General features: G+C 43.4%; 1 pseudogene; it reads left to right on the top strand.

Annotated features, from left to right (window-relative positions):
* The first annotated feature begins 3,985 nt into the window (after nucleotides 1-3,985).
* LOC142443276 (geranylgeranyl pyrophosphate synthase pseudogene) lies at nucleotides 3,986-4,712 on the top strand (annotated as a pseudogene).
* The last annotated feature ends 16,638 nt before the right edge of the window (nucleotides 4,713-21,350 follow it).

Here is a 21,350-nt window from a genome sequence, read left to right as displayed (position 1 = left end):
CCTTTCCTGATTTTCCCTTGCTTTATAATGGCACATATTAATCATCAAACACCAATATTGATACACTGTTATGAATTAAAATCTATGATTTGTTTGGATTTCCTTAAATCTTACATAAGGTACTATCCCTGCCATAGGATTCCATACAAGACATCATATTACATTTAGTCATCATGCCCCTTTAGCTTGCTCTCTATTATGAAAAATTCTGAGAAATTCCTTTCTATGTTTAAAATTGTCTTGACAGCTCTGACGGTGTTTGTCAGGTTTTATTTTGTGTTTTTTTTGTTTGTTGTTGTTGTTGATTTGTTTTGGAGAATAGCCTGATTGGAAACTGTCTATGTTATTGTGACAGTATATACACTGTCACAAACTTATCAGTGTTAATTTGACCTTGATCACCTGACTGAGGAAGGGTTTGTCAGAGTTCTGCATTATGAGAATGCTCAATGATGCCCCAACTAAGAAGTACACTATTGAAGAAGCCAGGTTTTATTTTATTATACATAATAATAATAACATGATAGATATCATATAATTCAACAGTTAAAACATTCAGCAGAGTTGTACAATTGCTATGACGGTTTCCAAACATTCTTTTCGTGCATGGCCTCCTTGACATTGTCTCCCCTTTACCCCCCTCCACCATTGTACCCCCTCCTCCTGAAACCCTATTCTCCTTGCTGTCTCTATGGGTTCATCAATCATAGGATGCATATAACAAAAAATGGAAAAACATATAACACAAATTCAAGAAGGTGACCTCCAATGACATAACACCTCTGAGATACATTCTAATATGGACAAGCACAAACCAAAGCAAATACCACAAACCAAAAATAAAGAAAATGTAGGACACCAGATAAGGGTCAGCCTCATCAGTAGAGCAGGCGGAATCTACTGACAATGTTGTAACTGTTCAAGCCAGATTGACGTTTTTGATCCTTTATACTCATCTCTCCAAAGCTCTCTGTTAGATAACCACTTTTCTCCATGCCTCAATTGTAGATGGAGGGACTTCTCCAGAGACTTATTTCCTATGAAGTTCGACAAATGAATCTTGGGCTACCACTCTCAACCATCACAATTTAGTCTTTGATACTAGATCCTCCTTCAACTTCAGATTAAATGGTTTACCATCCTTCAGTGATGATGGTGTGCTTCCTCCATGTAGGCTTAGTTGACATCTCACTTAGAGGGCCGCTTGTTTGGAAACAATCCTTTTAAGACCCCATATGTGAAGAAAACAGATTAGAAAGTTTTGTTTTTGTTTGTTAGCTTGTTTGAAATAGAAGTTATGAAGGCAGGATGGGGGCAGAGGGCTATGGGTCACTGTTTGTTCATAGAGGGAAAAAGAAGAGCAGAGCAGTGGGAAAACATAAGAACAGCAAGCAGAGCACAGAGCTGGTGTGATTTTTCTCCTAACACCAGCTCCGCGCACCTGGGTATGAGCTCTGACACTTGGGCTCTGGGCACAACCTTCAGCCTGAGCCTTTGTCAGACTGCAGGGTAGGCTGTGTCTGGGCTCACATTAACTTCCCCTCCCTGTGTTTCTTGCACAATAATGCACAGCTGTGTCCTCAGCAGTTAGTGAATTCACTTGCAGGGAGAATTGGTTCCTGGCTGTGTCCCTAGAGATGGAGTTGCTACTCTTGAAGGAAGAGCTGTAGTAAGTGTTACCACTAGCACAAATCTCCCCAGTCCACTGCAGCCCCTTCCCTGTGCACTGGCGGGTCCACTCCCAGCAGTAACCACTGGTGGTGTTGGAGAATCACAGACTGTGCAGGTGAGTGACAGGGTCTGTGAGGGCTTCACCAGTCCGGCCCCTGACTCCTGCAGCTGCACCTGGGACAGAACACCTGGGAACAAAGAAAACCACAGTGAGTTCCAGACAGACCTACCGTGCCTTGTTCTGATCTCTAAAATCAGGGACGATCTCACCTGGGGCTGCAGCCCGGGAAGAGAAGGAGACACAGCCACACCATGTTCTCCTCTTGGAGGATCTTGCGTTGCTCACAAACTCCAGTCCTCACTGAAAGCAGCACTGACCTGCCCAAGCTTAAAACTCTCCTCTCTCCATGGCCGAAAGAGTTTTTTGCAGGTGGGGGTTCAGAAGTGATACAAGGACATTGTGTAGAGAGGACTCTGTACATCAGCTGCCTTTGAATACAGTTGTTCCTGTGTTTCCCTGGTCCTGACAGAGAGGAAATTGAAGTGGACCACATGTAAGGAGAGGTGGAAATCCAGAGGAAATGATCACCTCCCAGCGCTTCCATTGCTTCTCTTCAAGTGACGCTGGGGGTTGTCTAGAAGATGCAAATACTCAGTTGGGAACCACTACGGATTGTAGCGCATAGTCAATGACAATGTGAATGTCACACATGAGGAAGGAAGCCTTGCCCGGGAGAAATGGCCACTCTCCACTCAGATGCTCCTGCACTCCTGGGTTTGAGAAAAGTTTCCCCAGTGCGAGAGATAGCTCTGTGTATCTCTGTGACCTAAGGACAACGTTCTTTCCTTGTATACAGAAGAGACTAACTTCCTAAACTCTTATGGATAGGACAATATCTTACTGTTGAACATATCTAGGTTCTACTATCCATTGTAATAGCTGCACAATTCGTGGACAAGTTGTAATGCGGCAGGGACAACTCATTGCTCCAGAGACAACAGGCCTCAAAGGAAGCCCCTGACATTGCTAGCACACCCTCCACTAATATAACCTCACCTGCCTTTTTTAGCTACTGTCCTCCACTGGCCTGCCAATCCCAACAGCCTCCTGTGAGTGACCCATTTCCTGTGAAAGTCCTCAACACCCCAGGTGTGAAGGCTCATTTTCTGGATACAGACTCACTGCGACACATGTGGGTACAATAAAGTTCTTCCTTTTTGATATGACCCGTGGCAACTCCTTCAGAGCAACTCCAGTAAGAGTAGTGCCAGTGGAAACATCACTGAGTTCTTTATGAGGACATGTAAAGTTCAGTCAAGTCGCTAATATATGCCGGAAGCGCATACCACTCTGTTATAAATATCAAACGGAAGGCATTCCGCTCAAGCACCTTGCGGCACCCAACTCCAGCAAGCCTCATCCGGGAGGCACTCGGCACCAGTTTCCAGGGTGAGTGAGCCCAAAGTCCTGAAGGAACCCCCAGAGACACTTGAGTCCATTAAGCAAGCCTCCTGCCCAAGAACAGTTATGTTAATTTACTCTGTGGATTGGGAAGTGCATCACGGTTCCACGCTCAGTCTCTGATGGAGTAGCTGTCATCTGGATCGGGGAGTCCACTGTGCAGGGATCATAGGACTGGAGAATTTCATCCATCGTGACTCCTGTGGGCAATGCCATCCTTCCTCCTGCTTTTCATGTGGTTCATTTTATAGAAAGTGGGATCCTCTCTAGGGAATCCTATTCTGAATTACTCAGGTGAACCCCATCAATATTGCCCCCAAACCTTCCGAATAGACCCAAGCAGGGAAAGGTCATTTGTGGGAGTTAGAAACGTTGTCTGGAAGAGCCGCATTGAAGATTTTACTTGCCCTGAAAATGTAAAGAATTTCAAACATATTTTCCTAATGACAGCATCCAGGAACCCAGCTTTCTGTGTTACAAAGTGTGGAAAATGTATTCTGAAATTAATATATTTCCAAAGTAGGATAATTTTGATCCCGTCCTTCCAAATAAATGAATTATTAGTAAACACCAACTGCAATAAGAAATATGTTTTAAATAAAGTAACTTATTAAGAACAATTACATTGGGGACTGGATGATGTATTTTCTTGCACTGAGTAAGGTGGTGTGGCTGGCACCTGAGCATGGAGAATTATATGAAGTAGGGCAGGGAGTCAAATCGGGGTCAGAGGGAACTGTGGTCTAAGCTGTGAAGTGGGAACTTAATCCTGAGCACAGCTGCTTCCAGACCCGTACCGAGCAAGCCATGATAGCCACTTTAAACCATCTGCTCTGAAATTATAAAACAGTGATGACTGCTCAAGAAAGAATCCAAAGAAGTCTTCTAGAACCCAACTTACTTCAGTTACCAGGTAAACAAGTAAAAATCAAGCTTTCTGAAACTTTTAATCATTGACTGAAAGTTCCAGAAGACAAACTACAGGTTATTAGTGAAGTGACCAAAGTGTCTCATAAAGCCAGTTTGCTCACTGATGATAACAAAGACAACTGAGAACTTAGACCTGGCTTGACAGTGGCTCACAGTATCAATAAAATTCCTTTTGTCACACTTGCTGTTTATGTATGTTATTTCTTTGGGGAAAGTCTTGACCCTTGATCACTCAGATACAGGAAAACAGGGAAACTTTTTACCCACCGTCTTTTAGAACTCCATCAGGAACAAGACCTAGACAATTACCCTTGGAGGGACAATTGCTCTTGTCCCACTGAAGATGAATATAAAGCCATGGTCCCACAAAAGACCAGTGGGCCCTTTAACGGGAGGACTCTTGCAATTGTTCTCTGATTACAAAGAAGACGTAAAGCCTCTATGTAATATGCGTGGGCTCTTTTTCCAAATTAGGGATTATTATGCTAATGCACACTCCCAAAACTATAGTGAAAACAAAAGCTTTTTGAAGATCTAACTGAAAGAAAACTCTCCTACAATTCATGCTATTTAGTCAAGGTCTGGAAGCACCCAGGTACAGAACATTTTGCACCAGAGAATCAAAAACATAGATGTTAAGAAATACTGAACCTCCCTGCCCTACTTCAAACAATTCTCCACGCTCAGGTGCCAGCCACACCACCTTACTCAGTGCAAGAAAATGTAGGTTCTTTTGAATAGATTCAGAATACTCTGAAAGAAGGGACTAGGAAAAGATAGTGGAACACACCCTGGCCCAGCAAGCCTTGAGGACAATATCCCCACTCACAGCAACCAGTCCACAGAGAGGACCCTATGGCAGGACCCACTATGTGATATAGCATCCCTTACTGACACATAGCTCTACAGGAGACAACACTGGAGGCACAGTGTTAGAATTCGGCCCTATCTGACTTCACCACACCGAGGCAAAACACTAAGGGTATGCAACAGACCAGCAAGGGGCCAGAGCAACAAAGTCTGGAGGGAATACCAAAAATAGACTTTGGTGCTAGGGCATAGCACCCTATCAGACTTGACCAGAAAACACTCCTAAAGGGCAACAAACAGTCCTTGAACATAGATAGGCTTTTTTTTTTGTCGTAATTGTTTTTATTGTTGTTGTTTTGTTTTCTTTTGTTGCTTTGTTTTCCTCTGTCTGGTTTTTGTGGCTGTTATTATCTCCGCAGGTCTGTCTAAATAAGATAGGCTAGATGAACAATCTGGAGAAGAAAACAACAGGACTGTCAATTCTGGGAGGACTTGGGAGAGGGGGAGGGGGTAAAAAGGAAATGGTGTTAACAAACCCAGGAACAAGGGAAAAACAAGGGATCCAAGTCGGTGGTGAGGAAGGTGTAGGAGGCCTGGTAGAGTGTGATCAAGGGTAATGTAACCGAGAGGAATTACTGAAACCCAAATGAAGGCTAAGCATGATAGTAGGACACAAGAAATGAAAAAAGGAAATAGATGAAAGAACTAGGAAGCAAATGGGCAGTTATAGAGTTCATGTACATATGTAAATATATTTATGAGAATGGGGAAACAGATCTATGTGCATATATTTATAGGTTAAAATTAAGGTAGCAGATGGGCATTGGACCTCCACTCAAGTATTCCCTCAATGCAAGAATATTTTGTTCTATGCTACTGGCATTTCATGATGTTCACCTTCCTGACTTGATCGCTGAAGATAAGCAGGTGCATAAGCAAATGTGATGAAGAAAGCTGATGGATCCCTGTTATCAAAAGATATAGCATCTGGAGTCTTTAAAGCTTGAAGGTAAACAAGTGGCCATCTAGCTCAGAAGCAACAGAGGCCACATGGAAGAAGCACAACAGCCTGTGTGATCACAATGTGTCAAAGGGATCAGGTACCAGACAACAAAGAACAACAAATCCTATTATTCTTATTAAAAATCCTATTCAGATTGGGGACCCAAGACCCATCTGTAGGCAACAGGACATCCCCTTACAGAAGGATTCGGGGAGGACAAAAGACAGTCAGGGTGCAATGTAGCAATGATAAAACATACGACTTTCCTCCAGTTACTAAATGCTTCCTCTCCCCGCCCCATGCACTGTCATGATCCCAATTCTGCCTTACAATTCTGGCTTGATGAGAGGATGTACACTGGTACAGATAGGAACTGGAAACACAGGGAATCCAGGACAGATGATCCCTTCAGGACCAGTGCTGAGAGTGGCGATACCTGGAGTTTGGGGGGAGGGTGGAGTGGAAAGTGAGGAACTGATTACAAGGATCTATATATAATCACCTCCCATGGGGATGGACAACAGAAAAGTGGGTGAAAGGAGACATTGGACAGTGTAAGATATGACAAAATAATAATAATTTACAAATTATCAAGGGTTCATGATAGTGGGGAGGGAGAGGGAAAATGAGGAGCTGATAACAAGGGCTCAAGCAGAAACCAACCGTTTTAAGAATGATGATGGCAACAAATGTACCAATATGCTTGACACAATGGATGTATGTATGGATTGTGATAAGAGTTGTATGAACCCCCAATAAAATGATTTAAAAAAAGAAGAAGTGCAAAACCAAGGTCTTAACTTCGCTGGAGTATATGTCTTGAATGGCATTTAATCTCTATAAAGGTTAGCCTGGAACATTTAAAATAATTTAAAGACTTTTTGTGTTAAGGTGAATAAGTTCTCCCGGGAGCACAGATTCAAGATAATACTTGTTTTATTGCAGAGCATTCCATTATGATGTAGAGAGTAAACAAAATAAATTTCCTTCTCTTCCCTTTATGGTGGTTAGGGTAGCAGGAAAGTAGCCACAATTCAAATGCATCCAAACCTGACTCTAAGCATGTTGGGATGCTTTCTTGATGTACACTTACCCTTGATATTAAACTCTGTCTTTCTCACCAAGAGCAGCTGGTGGGCTTGAACTGCCAACCTTTTGGGTGGAAGCCAAGTGTTTTACACACTGTGCCATTGGGGAGTCTTTTTAAACTCTGTCTTATATACAGATGTTTAAGCACTCAGCTCACAGCATAAAAGGTGGCAATTCAGAAACTGCCAGTGACTCTAGCGAATAAATATTTGGGTGAGATCCTTCTTTAATAGTTACAGATAAAAAGATAGGCTGGATGAACTGTCTGAAGGAAAAATAACGGGACCGACAGTTCCGGGGGGACTTGGGAGAAGCGGAGGTGGGGGGTAAGGAAGTGGTGTTAACAAACCCAGGGACAAGGGAAAAACATGATCTCCAAATTGGTGGTGAGGGGGGAGTGACAGGCCTGGTAGGGAATGATCAAGGGTAAGGTAACATAAAGAAGAGGTATAGTTGTAACCCAGGTGGGGACGGAGCATGATAGTGGGGCAGGAGGAAAGTCAAGAGAAATAGAGAAAATATCTAGGAGGCAAAGGGCATTTATAGAGGTCTAGACAAAGACATGTGCATGCAAATATATATGAGGATGTGGAAATAGATCTGTGTCTATATTTATAGGTTTAGTATTAAGGTGATGGAAGGACCCTGGGCCTCTACTCAAGCACTCCTTCAATGCATGAAGACTTTCTTCTACTAAATTGACATTCTATGATGCTCACCCTCCCGACACAACTGCTGAAGCCAAAGCGGGTGAACAAGTAAATGTGGTGAAGAAAGCTGATGGTACCCAGCTATCAAAAGCGATAGTGTCTGGGGTCTTAAAGGCTTGAAGATAAACAAGCGGCCACCTAGCTCAGAAGCAACAAAGCCCACATGGAAGAACACGCCAGCCTGTGTGATCACATGGTCCTAAAGGGATCAGTTGTCAGGCATCAAAGAACAAAAATTCATATCATTGGCTTCACAGCTCCATGATACGATCGCCGAGGACCAAGGGGTGCATAAGCAAATGTGGCAAAGAAAGCTGATGGTGACCGGCTCTTCAAAGAGATACTGTTTGGTGTCTTAAAGACTTGAAAGTGAACAAGCGGCCATCTAGCTCAGAAACAACAAAGGCCACATGGAAGAAGCACACCAGACTGTGTGATCACAAGATGTCAAAGGGATCAGGTATAAGGCATCATCATTAAAAAAATCTTACCATAGGGAATGAAGGGGGAAGTGCAGAGTGGAGACCTAAAGCCCATTTGTTGGCCACTGGAGATCCCCTTGCAGAGGGGTGTAGAGGAAGAGATGAATCAGACAGGGTGCGATGTAGCACCGATGAAGAATACAGCTTTCCTCCAGTTCCTAAATACTTCCTCCCCCCAGTATCATGATCCGAATTCTACCTTGCAAGTCTGGATAGAGAAGAGGTTGTACACTGGTGCAAAAAGGAGCAGGAGGCACAGGGAATCCAGGGTGGATGAAACCTTCAGGAGCAGGGGTGTGAGAGCCGATACTGGAAGGGTAGAGGGAGAGTGGGTTGGAAAGGGGGAACCAATTACAAGGATCTACATGTGACCTCCTCCCTCGATGATGGACAACAGAAAAGGGGGTGAAGGGAGACGACGGATAGGGCAAGATATGACAAAATAATAATTTATAAATTATCAAGGGCTCATGAGGGAGGGGGGAGCAGGGAGGAAGGGGAAAAAAGAGGACTTGATGCAAAGGGCTTAAGTGGAGAGCAAATGCTTTGAAAATGATTAGGGCAAAGAATGTACAGGTATACTTTGTACAATTGATGTATGTATATGTATGGATTGTGATAAGAGTCGTATGAGTCCCTAATAAAATGTTTAAAAAATAGTTTTAGATAAGCCCTCCTGAGCCAAAATTGTCTTATCATCTTTAATACCGTATATTTACATACACATATAGACTTATGTTGTTATATGTAATAAGTGTCATAAATATATAAAGATGAGTTGTTATATGTGATACATATAACTAATTGTGCACAATGAACACACAGTCTACACATACTTAAACCCTGCTCTTTAGTCCATTTGAAACTATAGTGACAAAGAATTACAGAGTGGAGTTCTACATAGGATTTCTTGAGGATGTTAATCTCTATAAACCTAGATCGCCTCATCTTAAATACGGAGATCAATTTTGTTCATTTCAACAGCACCATGATTTGCAGCCCAAACCTACTCACCTGGTGCAGTGGTGAAGGGGAAAATAGTCCTCTTTTCATCTTTAGTGTTATATCTGGCTTTTGCCCTATATCTTTCTAACTTGATATTCTAATCATAATCTATATTTGTTACTGTTGTAAAACTTCAAGGATTAATTTAATTGCCAATTTCTCTTTGAATACTGCTTGACAACTACAAGGTCATCAGTTCTAAATCACCATGTATCCCAAGGGAGAAACTTAAAGTGTTCTACTCCTCTAAAGAGTTATTGTCTCAGAAAAATACAGGTGATTTTTTACATGGACCTAAAGGTTTGACCTGAGTTATAATCTACTCAATTAAAGTGAATTTTGAGATAGAATAGGTACATCAATAAAACATGAAGAAGTGGAATATTCCCAGAAACCTTTCATGCCCATCTCATGCTAATGTAGATGAATATAAATGTATGTTTGTATACTATGCATATGTCGACACAGAAACATAAAGCTGGTGATATTAAGAATTTGATTGCTATCTGGAAGGAGAGTGGTTCTAACATAACGGCCACACACTATGAGAAATATGACATGATCATTCTTATAAAAAACAATATTTCTCACACATACCAGAGGGATTCGGCAGAATCCAGTCCAGGAGAGTTGCTTAGAGGGAAATTCAATGCCACTGGATTGCAGGAGGCACATCATAAAGATAAGTAGGCACAGATCCACGGGGTTTTGAGGGGCTGGGGGCTTTTGGTTTACCTCAGTGGAAGCCGGCTGGGGCTCCACACTCACCCAGCTGCTGTATCTGCCGGAGCCGGGACCATTTGGAGCCTGTAGCAGGGCTTGGTCTCAGCACAGCCACAGTTTTCACCTACCTGCTTCAGGGCAAGGACAGGACCCTTGCGGCTCCACTGGCAGGGATCCGGTTCCGATACATTGTTGCTTCTGTTTGCATCTCTGCTCTCTATTCCCACACAGTTTTAGAGGGCTGCGCAGGGGCTTTTTCACAGCACAGCCACAGCTTGCCACACCGTGTTGTCTGAGCAGGGACTAAACCCAAACCCCCAAACATCCACAGGCAGGGAACAGGGATCAGGTACACTGCGGGGTCTGTTAACAACTCTGCTCTCTGTCCCCCCACTTCTCTGGGGGCTGCTCAACAGCTTTCTTGTGACTCTTCTTGGGGCTCAGCTGCTGACTGCCGCTGGGGCTTGGGGCAGGGAGTAAGCCCGTGCAGCTCCACAGGCAGGCAGTGGGACTCAGCTACATAGTTGCTTTTGCTTCCCTCACTTCCCTATACCCTTGCTTAGTCTAGTCTCACTTCTTAATTTTTCTCCCCCTCCTATTCCTACCCTGCTCTCTCACACTCCATTGCTGACTTCCGGGCACTCCCATTGCCCTAGGGCATTTGCGCCTGGGCCACACCCAGCTAGGTGAGCTCCACCCTGCATAGATAGCCCAAGGCTAGGGAAAGGCCTGCTTGCTCTCCAGGGGATACTCCTTGGACTTCTCACCAGGGAGGTCCTTCAGGTGTACCTGGAGACATTTGGCAGCTCAGGCAACACTTATCAACATTCAAACAAATAGCAGGAACTTCAGCCCAGCCTCTGCAACACTGGGGCAGGCAGCTGACCTGCCATCTGGAGCACTTCCCTGATAGGGAAGCCACAGGAAGATAAAGTGGTAGGTTAATCCCATAGCAAAATCAGCTGTAGGCAGTTCAAAGAAGTATTCCTATAAGACTTTCAGAGAGAGATTAGAAAATGGCACCTGGTCCCTCTAAAACAACTCAATGCAAACAACCATAAGCCCCAACAACCTCACCGAAAACACAGGAGAAACAAAAGACAAAGGCAGGAGATGTCCTGAACATAGCAACATACATAGAAGAAGCAGATATTGAGATGCCATACAAAGAAACTCTCAGAATGCTGCTTGGAGCCATGCAGGATATGAGGGAAACAATACAGGAAAAGGATGAAATGCTACAGGAACTTAGCGAGGAGATAACGAAATACAATAGCAGAATCATGTTCCTTGAGAATCGATTGGAGGAATCAGAGAACCGCATCAGTGTCTTGGAGTACAGTCAAGCAGACTTTAATAAACGTGAACAAAAATCTAATAAGAGCATTAGATAAGCTGAAGAAAACCTAAGAGCTATGTATGATGCTATGAAGCAGAACAACATTAGAATTATTGGCCTACCGGAGGAAGACACAACAAAGAAGTCATCTGCAACAATGGCAAGAGAATTCTTGGAGGAAAACTTCCCCAGTCTAATGAATGAAAACCAGGCAACCATCCAGGAGGCTGAAAGAACACCAGCATGATCGGACCTCAAGAAGAAATCACCAAGGCACATAATAGTTAAACTATCCAACTTTGAGGGAAAGGGGAAAGTCATGAGAGCAGCTAGGGAAAAATAAGCAATCACATATAAAGGTTCCCACATAAGGATATGCTCAGACCTACCAGCAGAAACTATGAAAAAAAGGAGAGAGTGGAGTAGCATATTCCAAAAATTGAAGGAAAACAACGCAAATCCAAGAATACTCTACCCAGCCAAATTATCGATCAAGATGGATGGAGAAGTAAAAGTCTTCCCAGACAAGGAAAAACTCAAAAAATACGTTACAACAAACCCAGCCTTACAAAAGTTCCTCGCCGACTCAGTATAGGCAGAAGAACAACACTCACCAAGCACAAATAAGAGACCAACACATAGAACAACCTCACCCAGAGCACAACAAAGAGAAAACAGACCCCAAGATAGCAATGGCTTAAGGATGGAAAGAAGTCAAGAATGATACACACACTAATGAGAAAGGAAAGTAGGAAAACTCCCAACACAAAAGGTGTAAAATGACATCACAGAGTCTGCACATGGAGATAATAACCCTGAATATCAATGGCCTGAACTCAGGCATTAAAAAACTGAGACTAACAGAATGGCTTTGAAAACACAACCCATCAATTTGCTGCCTACAGGAGACACATCTCAAGGCTAAAGACAAAAATAGGCTGAAAATTAAAGGTTAGAGAAGGACCTACCAAGCAAACAGCAATAAAAAAAAAGCAGGGATTGCAATCCTAATCTCGGATAAAATTGACCTCAAAGTGCAAATCATAAAAAGAGATAAGGAGGGACACGATATAATGCTCAAGGGAATCATAGACAATGAACCACTAAGCATTCTAAACATATATTCCCTGAATGAGAGACCAGCTCAATATGTCAACCAAACCCTCCAAAAGATTAAGAAAGAAATCACATCCTCGACAATTATAGTGGGTGACTTTAACACACCACTCACTGAGAAAGATAGATCACAGGGAAAGAAACTCAACAAGGAGACTAGAGAGCTAAACTCCATAATTGGACAATTTGACCTGATTGATATTTACAGAGCTTTTCATCCAAATATAAAAATTTTTTATTTATAGCTGATAAACTGAAACATGTTGTCAGCTACATTTCAGTCCACAATTTTAACTCGATACTTCAATCCCTATGCATTCACTGCTTATCACCTTCTCCCAAACCATTAACCCTTATACGTTAATGTGCTGAGTATCCTTCCAACACACTGATAACTAGTTAAAAAGCCACTCATACTCCAGAACTTCCACTAACACCCTGAGCATCGCCTGATGCCACAACAAAGTTAACATGTGCTTAACAAATCCAATGACCATGCACCCTAATCTAACCTAATGCATTCACTCCAATTCTTTGAATCAGAGTCTATCAACTTAATCCTAACCTTATGACCCTAAATCTCAAATTCAGAAACTACCCCGAAAATTCTAATCCTTAAATAGTATCTCTACATCATTATACTTTAACAGATACACTCCTAATCAACTCGAAACATAATCTGTTAGGCAGAAACTTTCTAAACGTAATGACTTTTAATCTCTCCACCAACATCTGAATCTCAAATCATCTCAATTAACCCAATTCTATCTCTTGATTCTTGTTCTTGAACCAGGAACATTGATTAATCTCAGGACCTAGCTTCTGATCTTAAGTACAGACTCTGTCTCTAACACACTAAAACCCTAAGCTAAGCACCAAACCTAACACACCAAAAAAACTCATGCTGCTAAGTATGTGTGTGGATCTGTCTCCTCTCCCAGATTTTACCTAAATGTAAGGGACTGCGAGAGGTAGACATGCAAAATTAGGAAATACCAACACATCCTCTGTTTTCAGTTAACTTTTACAAATGGTTCATGAAATTTGACAAGCTGAAGGGATATACAAATGTTTAAATATGAGAAAAAGCATTATGACTAAGATCTATCACAGGACTCGTGTTCTTCAGCTCTACTGTGTCCTACACTCAGGGAGCCTTCTCTGCTATTAGACATATGCTGGGATGTGTTACCCAATAACCAAGGTGACCAAGAGCTCAAGTACTCACTCACTAATTTGCAGGTCACAGCGTATCCTGGTTTCTCCCTCAAAGATGTAGTGAAACCGACACAGCAGCGCCGGCGCGGCCCAGCGCAGCGGACACCCAGGACTGAAAGATGGCGTTTCCCATGACCCTGAAGGAGAAGCGCCTCCTGGATGTCAGGATCTCGGAGCTGCCCAGCTGGGTGCTGATGCGGGACTTCACCCCGATGGGCATTGTCGGCGCCTTTCGGAGAGGTTACGATCGGTATTATAGCAAGTGTGTGAATGTGAGGAAGGGGAGCGTCGCAGGCCTGTCCATGGTGTTGGCGGCCTATGTGGTTTTCAGCTACTGCCTATCCTACAAGGAGCTCAAACACTAGCGGATAAGGAAGTATCACTGAGAATGCCGCGGTGAGGGCGGCCTGCTTTCCTGGTCTGGCCACTTGCCTTGACACCACCCCCTCCCCTCCACCCGGCAAGAGCCCTTGAGAATGTGCCCAATAAAAGGTGCAGGCCTGAAAAAAAAAGATGTAGTGAAACCATATTTAATGAAACAAATAAATGACTGGTTATTCTACCTTTGATCTCCTCCATTCCCTCTTTCCCAGGGACCCTCATGTCACTAGAGATGGAGGTAGTATCAAATTAAAAGTGCTTATATTGGAACCATGATCTCCATTTTTCACAATATTGGACTTTATCCTCAGACTTAAGGGCTCTGAGAAAGATGTAGTACACCTTTCTAACCCTAAAATATTTGGGTCTGTGACTACTTGAGTTTCCAGTAAACCAACCACTTAACCTCACAAGGCATACTTCAAGTAGGAGCTGCAGCTTCACCCCTTAAGTGTAATGATGTTAATCCCAGGGACATCCTGTGGGTCCAATGCCAGGATCTCCCTCTCAGCGCACACTGGGCTCTCCACTCAGGGAGAAGTAAGTCCTCAGAGTCACTCATGATATCAACAGTGGCCAACCCAGTGCTGACTTAATTGGGTAAATCCTGACTAGGCACCCTGGGCATGTGGATATCTAAATATACCCTGGAATGAAAGTGAGGCCCGGATGTGGACAAAGCAGCAACTAAGAAGCCATTAGTGGAGGTTTCAGAGTCAGCATGTTAGTACAGGCTGAATATCGTTGAGCTCAACCCCAGGGGCTTCCGGAGGCAAAAGGCTATGTTCCTCCCTGAGCCTGTCTTACATACCTGCTAGCTGAGGGTACCTGGCGTGTAATAGGTCCACATGCCTAGGTCCCGGGTACGTTTACCTTCCAGGAAGCACAAAACATCCAAGCAAGGATGATCCACTCTTTCCACACAGCACAACCTGATCTGAAATCCACAACTGCCCCAATTTCAGCACCTTGAATTATCTGCGTCCAGGCTCACCTGGATCCTGAGCAGGAGCTGGGAAATAAAGGAGAGAAGGCAAGAGACTGATTAAAGGGTAATCACCTGTAATACATCAGCATCATTATTAAATCGACGTAATTTATACTCCAGGAGCCTTCCTTATTGGATTATCCATCCTTTGGAGAGTCCAGAAAATCAGGGGTTTTCAACTTTCCTGAGGCCACACCCCTTTAATACAGTTCCTCATGTTGTGGTGACGCCCAAACATAAAATTATTTTCATTGGTACTTCATAACTATCATTTTGCTACTGTTATGCATCAGGAGAACCATGTGAAAGGGTCATTCAACCCCTAAAAGGGTCGCGACCCACAGAATGAGAACCACTGGTCCAGATGAAGGCAGAATAAACTCGGGGTGGATTGGGTGAAGTTGCTGTGGGAGGTGTTCTTAGGAACACTTGGCAGTTCTAGGAACACCTTGTACACACTGACACACATGTACACAGGCAAACACATGAAAATATTAGCAAACAAGAATCTAAAATGTATGCAGAGACAATTCGAAAGCCAAATGAAGTAAGAGACCATGTATAATATTTACCATAAAATAAGGGCTCACCCAAAATCCAGAGCTTAGCATCATGATCTGCGTGTTTCTTGCATTATAAAATGTAATACTTGATGACACTTTTTTCCTGTTAATCTCATTTATCAAACAAGGTTTTTTCATCAGTAAATGAAATCTTGTCAAACTTCAGTGTGCATTGTTCAACCTGAACCACCCCTTAATTTTATAATATCTCTCTCTCTCTCTCTCTCTCTCTCTCTCTCTCTCTCTCTCTCTCTCTCTCTCTCTCTCTCTCTCACCTATCTCTCTTTCTCTCTCCTTTCAGTGTGGACTGCTTAAATTTTTTCACGTTTGTAATTTATGTATACTAATAGGGCACTACAACATCATTGCAGGGCATAATTACCAATGAAAGCAAATCAATTACTTATACAGGTTTTTAGCTCAATTATGTCTTTTTAATTATGTGTGGTTTTTTTGGAGATATTAGAATGAATGGGATTAATAACGAATGCCCGGACACAAAGAGAAAACTGTAAGACCAACATCAGCTTGAGACATGATATCCCCTTGCTGGAGAGTACATCGTCAGAGGACCATACTGGGGATACATGGTGTGGAGTGAGCCTGGTCTGACCCCCACCTCCCTCCACAGTGGGGTGAACCAATAAGGGAACAGAACAGGTCAGCAACTGGAACCAAGCCAAGCCATAAAACCCCTGAGGAGCAGCAAAAATAGACTTCAGGCCAGGAGGGGCAGTTCCTGGAACCCCAGGACCCGTGGGAAGATAGTTATAAATGTCAGCAGACAAACCTGGGATTATATATGCTTATATATGTTTTTTGGGGGGTGCTAGTTTCCCCCAGTTTTAATTCAATCTTTCTGTTTTGTCTCGGCTCTTATTGTTTTGCCTATCCATATAGGCATGGGAAGCAACTGGACCAATGGTTCTGGAGGGTCTTGTGGGAGGGAGCGGTGATCAGACAATTTCATAGATAGGGGAAGAACTAGGGAATTAAATCAACAATGAGGAGGACTTAGAGATCCTGGGGGTGTTGGAGCAATAGCAATTTAGCTGAGAGGCATTACTAAGAGGCAGAAAAGGGGTGAGTGTAATTGTAGGACAGGGGGATGTAAAACAAAATAGAGAAAAAATCTGGGAAGAACGGTATGGATGGAGTTCTAAACATATTGTCATACATACATAAATACATTAATTCATAAAATAGAAGTACTGGCCTATGTGTGTATTTTTATAGCCATACATTGAGGAAGTGGATGGACTTTGGGCCTCTGCTCCAGCCCTCCCTCAACACAAGAACACCTTGTTATAACAACTTGGCATTTTACTGTATTGTTAGTTAAGTTCAAGTTAATTGGGTACAAACATAACAATGGTTGAGAGAGAACACTTAACAACACATTCTATGAAACCAGTAATATTCTGACACCAGTGTCAGATAATGTTACTTCAAGAAAACTGTAGACAAATATTGATAATGGAGTTACATTAAAAAGTTTGTTTAAAATATTAGGAACTAAGTCAGACAACATTTAACATGTTGTCTGACTTGGTTCCCAAATAACTTGAACTTAAATAACAATACAATAAAATGGTATTTATTAATAATTCCCAGAATCTGCAGCTTTAAAAGTCTTACAATTAGGCTAGAAGTGTCTCATGTAATTTTATTTATTTCATTTTTTATTAAATGTTTTATTGGGGGCCCTTACATCTCTTATCACAATTCATATATTCATCCATTGTTTCAAGGAGATTTGTACAGGAATTAACAAGACTAACAATAGCATTGACCACACATGCTAATGCTCCTGAGAAGTGAGGATGGTGACATGTTGCCTCATGTACTTTGAATATGTTATCAGGAGAGATCCATCTTGGGAAAATGATATCATGCCTGGTAAAGTAAAAGGGCAATTGAAAAGAGGAAGGCCCTTGTGAGGGACTGGATCATTGGCTGCAGCAATGGGCTCAAACATAAAATCCACCCTGAGATGGAGCAGGACTTGGCAGTGTTTCATCCGATTGTACCTAGGTTCTCTGTGAGCTGGAACCTACTTGAGGGCAACTAACAACAACAACACACTATCAACTTTTTCCAGGACTTTCCTGTTTCCATTCTTCCCCATCAGCTAAATCCTGTCCTTGACCTTACTTACATGACTGGTTAGCCTAGCAGGGGGTGAGTTCAGTTCTGGACATGAAAGTGACCAAAGGCCATTTCTTTGAGGGTCTCTTTGGTGAGTTGGAGTTTGGGTCCACATTTTTCTCCCAATCTATGCAGGGAATTCTAATAGGATTCCTTTTGGAGCACTTGGTAGCAGTGGCTGGGCACATCTCGTTCTGCTGATCAGTCACTAATTTTAGGTGAGCAACCCAATGGGAAGTGGCTTGTACAACCAAGGGAACCATTTGGAATCTAGTTGCATACTATTGTGGGTGGATCTACAATGAATGAACAAACCCTTGTGTGTGAAGAGGGTATAAGTTGGGCTGCTAACTTTAAGACTAGCAGTTTGGAACCACCTATAACACCACAGTAGAACGAATGAGCGGTCTACTCCAGCAAACATTTTCATTCTTGGAAACTCACCAGGGAAGTTCTCCCCTGTCCTATAGTATCTATGTGAGTCTGCATTGACTCGATGACAATGAGGTTTTTATGGTGGGGGTGGGGGAACGGGAAACAGGAAACCTCACATGAAAGCAGGTGTAGTAGCTACATAGTTTCATTTCAACTTGGGAAATAAATCTAGGGGTAGAGGTTAGCCTGTCAATCAGATCACAACTTGATGATGCCTCCTGGTGGGCATGACCTTCTCATGTAGATTCTGGGAATTTCTACTCTTTTTCCCAGGAGCTGGGCTACCCTCTCTTTCTGCTTCACCTTCCTGCTCTTGAGTCACTTGGAGAGCTGGAAGAGCCACATGGAGACCCATGCCAGTGCAAAATGCTTCTACCACCATTGGATACACATTGGCCTGTGGTCTTCCTGCATTCGTCATCATTGCATGTACTGTGTGAGTCTGAAGAGGAAATTATGGACTAGTATCAGACATATGGGCTAATATCAGATTTTAGAGTTGATCTGGCCTGGGATGCAATGTTTTCTTGTTATCTATTAGTTATTTGTGTAAATCTCTTTCTTACACATATTTGAATGACCCTGGATTTGTTTCTCTAGTCTACCCAGTCTAACACAGCAAGTATTTCCAGAGAAGTCACCCTTTAGTTGCAAAACCTAGGCTAAGTTTCCCAAGGTCTAAGGATAAGCTGGCTCCAGCAGAACTGGCAACATAAACCAGTTTAATTCAGAAAATATTGGCTGATAACTGACATATTTGGATTCCTGATAAATTCAGGTGACAGTTTTCTGTCTGGGGAATTATGTAACCATATTGGGAAATATAACAGAGTGTTACAATTCTCCTATCTCCAATTTAAGCCAGGAACTTTGGAATTTGACGTGAACTTTCAGAAAGGAATTCCCAAGTATGACAGGCATGAAGGAAGCACAATCTTTATGGATGCAAGTTAATCAGGAAATAGTTCACTTTGATCTTTCCCAAAAACATTTGTTCTGAGAGTCTGGGCAGCCAAGAGTTACTTGCAGGAAGCAAATTTAAATTTCAGATCACTCAACTTGGTAAAGTCTTTCCCACTGTCCATACACGACCTCTTGGACCGATAGAAACTTGAGTGAGTGATACATTAAATTAGCAGAGTGCATGAATCATGATAAGCATCATAGAAGAAAATAACTCTCATATTTAACTGTCCCCAAAGCTTCCCGGTGAAATCAAACAAGAAGATAGTACAAATTCCAGCTCTTAGGACAGCGAGTTTAACAACCATCCTCCCATCCACGTTCCTTCATTCCCTTCCACTGCTCCTGCTTAAGATTTATTTTTAAATTTTGTTAAACTGACATATAACTTACCTAGACGTGCATGCCAGTAGGTACTTCTCTTTTCCCCAAAACCAGTCATACACGACAGTGCTTTAGGTCAAAGAATGCACCATCACTGTAAAGGTTAAGCAAGGACCCTAAGTTCTTGCTTCAGCCCCATTAACACCTTGGCAGGATTGGATGGTTGGATGTTTCCAGTTTGTTAGGAGGATGGACATCCGGGGAATCTGATCACAGGCTTACACACCCAACGTACATTGTTCTATTTCACCCATGTCACCCATGCACGCTCTCTGCTATGGGGGAAAGCACTGGTTGCCTTGGCCATTGTTATCTGAGTCTTTGCAGCTGTAGTCTCAGCCACAGCTGTGGACCCTCTTGAGTGTACCGCCTCTGACTGGCACCTCCCTGAGCCCCGCCCCAAACCATCCAGACCCCGCCCACCCTCACCAGGCACCTATGTTGGCGCCTCAGCAGAAATGGGCGGGGCAAGAGCTGCCTTGAGAGGAGTGAAGGCAGAGACCCTACTCCTTCCTGACCCCACTAGCTCCTCCCCTTCCGGATCACACCCAGAAAGGGCCGGAAGTGTCTGTGTCTTATTCTGAACTGCAGCTTACAGCGAGGGTCCCATTGTCCAAGCTCTGCTCGCGGTGCCAGAGAAGCGCCCACAGCCTGAGCACCCTGTTGCCTGCGCTCCCAGGTGGGAGGCTCTGGGCTCTGGGACATGTGTGTGGGCGGAGGCTATTTTAGTTCAGCTGACTAGGGTGCAAGCGCCCTTTCTCTCCCGCAGGAACCCTGCCAGCGCTTCTCTTGGTGAGAGGTGGGCGGGTGTCCTTGAGGCAGGTCCTATTTCCCCGCTTTCGGATTGATTGGGGTTCATGGTGGGAGTCCCTTTTGGAGAAAGGGGATCCCGGCTGGGGTTTGGGCTGGGGTTTCGGGGTTCCCTGATTCTCTCTTTGTGGGTCTCCTAACCCCCCTCCCTTGTTTCCTTCCACACAGCGATGCCTCCTCCCGAGACTCCTTGTGCCTCCTCAGCTCAAAGGTGAGCCCCGGGGTCTTGTTCTGCTGACCTCCCTCTGGACCCGACCAGAGTCTGTTCTAGGCGCAAGATCTCTTGCTGGTCCGTGACAGAAACGTCTTCCCTGGTTTTAAAATATTGGTCGCGGCCCTTTTTTCTTACTCCTTGTTTGAATTTTTATCTATATATTACTATGGTTTTAAAAATCATTCCCATTTCATTTCCTTTCTATTCTTTATTGTTTCTGTTGGGTTCAGTTTGTGAAGCACAGAAGGGGTGGATGTCTGGAGATGAAATAACATGTGAGGGTTTGTAAGGATGTCTGGGTGGGGTCGGGTGGGTGGGTGGCGGAGTTGGGGAGGGTGAGGGGACTTGGGGAGTAAGAATGAAGGATGGAGGGGACTGAGCACTAGAACTGAAGGTGACTAACAAGTCTTTTTAAAGGTGATTTAATCATAGTGGGAAAATAGACAATATGAAATAGATTGTGGTAATGATTGTGCAATGCTTAAGATGGATGAACTATGGAATTGTGGGATTATGTGAGATATATGGATTAAGTGCCCCAAAAAGTGTTTAAAAAAAAGAAAGAAGCTCTCCATCACAAAAGTAATCTAACTAAACATGCACAGAAGAATCAAAACCCAAACTGAAACAAAGAAACCAAAAACAAGGTAATGCTAAATGGAAGTGACCGTGAAATGGGCCCTTGGGCTTTGAACGTTGTGAGGCTAAAGGAAAATTTACTTGGGGCTGGTGTGGTGGACGTTGGCCCTGGTGCCCTCGGCCACGGCTGCTTGGCCAGCTGTGCAGGCGGCAGCAGGCGCATGGTCGCCAGGATGTCCCAGGCTTTGATAGTCGAGCAGTTTGGAATGAAAATATAATGTCTACAAGAATTCTCAGGAAGAGTCATTTCTATCTCTGAAGAGTGCT

This window comes from Tenrec ecaudatus, chromosome 3 (genome assembly GCF_050624435.1).
Source record: "Tenrec ecaudatus isolate mTenEca1 chromosome 3, mTenEca1.hap1, whole genome shotgun sequence".
NCBI lineage: Eukaryota > Metazoa > Chordata > Mammalia > Afrosoricida > Tenrecidae > Tenrec > Tenrec ecaudatus.
This window is presented reverse-complemented; position numbering and strand designations above follow the sequence as displayed.